This window comes from Mobula birostris, chromosome 2 (genome assembly GCF_030028105.1).
Source record: "Mobula birostris isolate sMobBir1 chromosome 2, sMobBir1.hap1, whole genome shotgun sequence".
Lineage (NCBI taxonomy): Eukaryota > Metazoa > Chordata > Chondrichthyes > Myliobatiformes > Myliobatidae > Mobula > Mobula birostris.
The window spans coordinates 85,732,791-85,738,790 of NC_092371.1; positions in this window are offsets into that span (position 1 = coordinate 85,732,791).

Below are 6,000 nucleotides of genomic sequence, written 5' to 3' on the forward strand. Positions count from 1 at the left end.
GCATCGATAGGTTTGGCTAATTGGCAGGAGGCAAAGAGTGGAAATAAAGGGAGCCTTTTTTGGTTGGCTGCCAGTGACTGTTGTGTTCTGCAGGGTGCAATGTTTGGATTGCTTCTTTTCATATTATACATCAATAATTTGAATGATGGAATTGATGGCATTGTGGCCAAGAATGCAGATGACATGAAGATAGGTGGAGGGTCAGGTAGTGTTGAGGAAGTAAAGAGTCTGTAAATGGACTTAGGCAGATTAGGAGAATGGGCAGATGGAATAGGAAGTGTGTTGGTAGAAGGAATAAAGGTATAGAATATTTTCTAAATGGAGAGAAAATTCAAAAATTGAGGTGCAAAGGGATTTGGGAGTCCTTGTCCAGGATTCCCTAAAGGTTCACTTGCAGGTTGAGTTGGTTCAATGTTAGTATTCATTTCAAGAGTACTAGAATACAAGAGCAAGGATGTAATGTTGAGGTGTTATAGGGAATTGGTCAGTCTGCACTTGGGGTATTGTGAGCAATTTTATGCCTCTTATCTAAGAACAGATGTGCTGACATTGCAGAGGGTCCAGAGGAGGTTGATGAGAATGGAGTATTTGATGGCCCTGGGTCTATACTCACTGGAGTTAGAAGAATGAGGGGGGGATCTTATTGAAACCTATCGAATATTAAAAGGCCTAGGTAGAGTGGATGTGGAGAGGATGTTTCCTATGAAGGGTGAGTCTGGGACCAGAGGGCATGGGCTCAGAATAGAGAGATGACGATGAATTTCTTTAGCCAGAGGGTAGTGAATCCATGAACTTCATTGCAGTAGACGGTTGTTGAGGCCAGGTTAATGAGTATATTTAAAAAGGAAGCTGATAGTTTCTTGATCAGTAAACAGCCCAAAGGTTACGGTGAGAAGGTAGGGGAATGGAATTGAGAGGGATAAAAAAAAAATCGGCCATGATAGAATGTCAAAGCAGCCTTGATGGGCTGAATGGCCTAATTCTGCTCCTATATGAAATGAACCCACGTTCATCCACTCTTATACCACCCTCTAGCTGAAGGCATTCCCCCTCAGGTTCCCCTTAAATATTTCACCTTTCACCCTTAACCTATGACCTAACTAGATTCATTCAACATCAATGGAAAACAGCCTTTTTGCATTTACCCTGTCTATAACCCCTCAAAATTTTGTATAGCAGTCCATTTACAAGGAGCACTGCCACAAGAAAGCAGCATCTGTTATTAAAGACTCTCATCATCAAGGTCATGCTCTGTTCTTGCTACTAGCATCAAGGAGGAGATACAGGAGCCTTAGGTTTCACACCAGCTGGTTCATGAACAATTATTACTCTCAAGCATCAGGGTCCTGAACCAGCATGGATAACTACACTCACCACAACTCTGAGATAAGCCCACAACCTACAAATTCACTTTCAAGATCTCGTAACAACTCTTGTTCTCAGTATTATATATTTATATACAACGTGCTCTTCTTCTTCAGCACATTGGTTGTCTGTCAGTCTTTGTTCATGCAAAGTTGTTTCTGTGAATTCTTTATATATATTTCCTACCTATGCCTGCAAGAAAATGGATCTCAAGGTTGCATATGGTAACATATAGATATTTTGATAATAAATTTATTTTGAACTGGTTATCTTTTTCTTGTGAATGCTGCTTATCTGATGCGAAGTGCCCGCGGTGCTGCTGCAAGTTAAGTTTTTCATTGCCTCCTGTGCAGACATGGACTTGTGCAGATGACAATAAGCTCAAGTTAGATGTTCAGCAGCATGCTCCTGCTTCCTCCCACATCCCAAAGACATGCTGGTGAATTGAAATGACTACTGTAAGTGGCAAAAAAAAAACCAAAGGGGAGTTGATGGACATGCGATAACAGGACAACAGAGAAATGAGAGGGAGAATAGCCTTTCCGGGGATTAGCATCAGTTTAACGGACTGAATAGCCCCTTGTTCTTGTAATAACTAAGTAAATTAAGCTCAGGAGACATTACAAAACTAGTGATACATTTCTTGGAAATTTGAACATTGGGTGAAATGAATACGTGTTATAGATCATACTCTTTTTCACTTGTTGGGCAAGTCCAGATCTAGAAACATAGAAATGTAGAAAACCTGTAGCACAATACAGGCCCTTCGGCCTACAAATCTGTGCAGAACACGTCCTTAGATTAGAACTACCTAGGCTTACCCATAGCCCTCTATTTTTCTAAGCTCTATGTACCTATCCAGGAGTCTCTTAAGAGACCTTATCGTTTCTGCCTCCACACCTACTGCTCTACCTTCATCAGTGTGTTTAGTCACATCCTCAAAAAATTCAATTCAGGCTCATAAGGAATGACCTGCCTTTGACAAAGCTATGCTGACTGTTCCTAATCATATTACGCCTCTCCAAATGTTCATAATTCCTGCCTCTCAGGATCTTCTCCATCAAATTACCAACCACTGAAGTAAGACTCACTGGTCTATAATTTCCTGGGCTATCTCTACTCCCTTTCTTGAATAAGGGAACAACATTCGCAAACCTCCAATCCTCCGGAACCTCTCCCATCCTCATTGACGATGCAAAGATCATCACCTGAGGCTCAGCAATCTCCTCCCTCGCTTCCCACAGTAGCCTGGAGTACATCCTGTCCAGTCCTGGTGACTTATCCAACTTGATGCTTTCCAAAAGCTCCAGCATATCCTCTTCCTTAATATCTACATGCTCAAGATTTTCAGTCCGCTGCAAGTCATCCCTACAATCGCCAAGATCCTTTTCCGTAGTGAATACTGAAACATAATCAAGGGCAGAGTTTAAAATTTGGAACCGAATCTTCACAAGAGAAGTTGAGCAACATTTCTAAACATAAAGCACACACAGTACACAGAATGTTGCTAGTTTGCCTGTTAACACTTGAGATTAATGAACTTTCAACTGAAGATGATAAAGAACATAAGGAATTGGAAGGCATGTGGTCACACCACACAATCTCACTCAGAATGGAAGAGATTCAAGAAGCTGTTTGTTTGAATTCATGTCACTTTGCAATCAAACTTTGGGCAGTAGAAAGTACTTGAGTCCAAGTCTTCGATCTAAGCAGGCAAATGGGATTAGTATTGACAGGCATGATGATCATTTCTGTGTTGCACAAATCTATGACTATCTTTAATAATTGCCCTAGGCAAACAGACAGAACTTAGTCCTGACTTCATAATCCAATATTATATTCTTTTAGATGTATTTATCTTCAATTATAAATATTTATCTCTATATTTATAATGAAACTTACTACATGAACTGGAGTCACATGAAACTAGAAAGACAAAGTTGCTGGAGAACTCAGTAGTTCATGCAGCATCTGTGGAAGGAAATGGACAGTTGTTGCTTCTAGTCAAGACCCTTCATCTGGGCAGATTTGAGTCCACCTGAAGCATTTTAACTTGAAACTAGTTGCCAATGAGGTTTTTGCTGATGTTGCAACATCAATGCTGGTGGGAATATTCTCATTAGAGATATTGGCAGGAATAGAAAGTTAACTGAAGAATTTTACAGAGGTAATTCCAAACAAACTCAGCTTCTATGAAGGAGCTTGAGTTAAGTTTAGAGCTCAACTTAGCTCTAGATTATAACACAGGGTTGTTCTTTTAAAAGCAAACTCAAAAGTAAGGTTTTATAGTCATAGAGCACTGGAGCACAGAAACAGGTGCCTCGGCCCATCTAGTAGCTGTCAAATTGTTATTTGTCCCAATTGTCCCATTGACCTGTAACTGGACCAAAGCTCTGAATGCCCTTTCCTTCCATGTGCTTACCCAAACTGTCTCAAATGTTGCAATAGCACCTGCATCCACCACCTGCACTTGGATCACCATCTGAGTGAAGAAGTTCCCCCTCAGTTTCCACTTAAATAGTTTCTCCTTAATCTATTACTTCTAGAATTCCTGTAGAATTTTCTCTATTTCTGTATCATCATCATCATCCAGTGCCATGCCCAGTTTGAGCTTTGACTGCCATGGCCCACACACTCCTGTTTCGGGTCAAGTGGATCAATTCATTGGTATTCATTTCCAGTTCTCTGGCTGCTGTCTCCATCATCATTTGTCTCTATCTTCCTCTTACTTTCTTCCCTTCAATCTTTCCCATAATTACCATGCATTCTAACTCCTTTCCTAATCACATGTCCAATGAAGTTACTTTGCCGTTTCATGATCTCACACATCATTTCTCTTTTTGTGTTTGCTCTGTTCATGACATCCTCGTTAGATATTTGTTTCGTCCATGATATTCTTTGCATCCTCCTCAAAAACCACATCTCTGCTGCTTCAATTCGTTTCCTCACGTTACTAAATATTGTCCAACATTCTGAGCCATATAACATAACTAAATAAACATAACATTTCAGTGCTCTGAGGTGGGTTGTCATGCCTAGTTTAGTGTTGGTCAGTATACTCTTCATTCTCGTAAAGGTGTCTTTTGCCATCCCTATTCTTCTTTTGATGTCCATGTTGCACCTGCCATCTGATGTCACCCAGCTTCCTAAGTAGCAAAGTTCTGTACTTGTTTTATGTCTTCCCCGTTTATTCTCAGCCTGCAGATAGGATTCTCCTTCTTTTTGGATATCACCATACATTCTGTCTTTTTGCAATTGATAGATAGACCCATTTTTGTACTTTCTTCAACAATTATCAATTAAGTTTTGTAGTTCTTCCTCCGTACTTGCAATTAACACAGTGTCATTGGCATATCTGAAATTATTGATGTTTTCACCATCAACTTTGATTCCCAAGATGTCTCTTATTTTTTGTAATATTGTTTCACTGTACACATTAAATAAATCAGGGGAGAAAACACACCCTTGTCTAATACCTCTCTCGATTTTCATAAACTGACTCACTTCTCCATCTATTCTTACAGCGGCAGTTTGTTCCCAGTACAGATTTCTGATTAGGTGGAGGTCTTTCCAATCTAGATCTAGAGTTTTCTGTAATATTTCAAATAACTTAATGTGCTTCACTTTATCAAATGTTTTTGTGTAGTCGATAAAACAAACAAATCTTTTTGCACTTGAATAGCTCATTCTGATAGTATCCTTAACATCAATATTGCGTTTCTTGTACCTTTGCCTTTCACAAAACCACATTGTTCTTTACCTATTTCAGCTTGTATCTTACTTTTAGCTCTTGTCATCAAAATTCTTAGAAGTATCTTGGTGATATGACTCATTAAACTTATGGTCCTATGTAATTCACATTCTATTGCTCCAGGTTTCTTAGGAAGAGTGATAAATACTGATTTTTTTCATCTCTTCTGGTATTATTCCAGTCTCATAAATGTTATTGATTAAATCAGTAAGGTTTTCAATTCCATAATCTTCAAGGGCGATAATTTGTTCTATTAATAATTCATCAGGACCTGCTGCCTTTCCTTTCTTCATCTTATTTATTGCATTACAAACTTCAGATTTTAAAATACTTGGACTTTCAGTGTTTTTCTTAATTACTGGTTTTTCGCCTCAATCGTCTTCAAACAATTCCTGAATATACTCAGTCCATCTGTTCATAATCTCATCTTTTTCCATGATAATGGTACCATCCTTTGCTTTCAAACATCCACCTGAAGAACAGAGGAGCTTTTTACCAGTGATATTCTTGATTTGTTGATGTAACCTTTTTGGATCAGTAATAGGAATTCTTTCTATTTGCTCACATTCCTGGTTAAACCATTCTTCTTTGGCTTTTTGACATAAGCTTTTAACTTTTTTTTAAATCTAAGGACATATTCTATAGGATTTGTTTTCTTTTGTCTCCTTTCTTCCATTAGATTTTTGATTTCATCTGTCATCCATTTATTCTTTGTGTTTTTTTCTTTTTTAGGAATCACTGACCTTGCTGATTCTACCAAGGCATCTTTTAGAGAGTTAAATTTCATTTCTACATGATTGCTATCATCTTCAACAGATTTTATTTCTAGACTTTGAAATCTATTTCTCATTTCAATTGTAAATGTTTGTCTTAAGTTTTCTTCT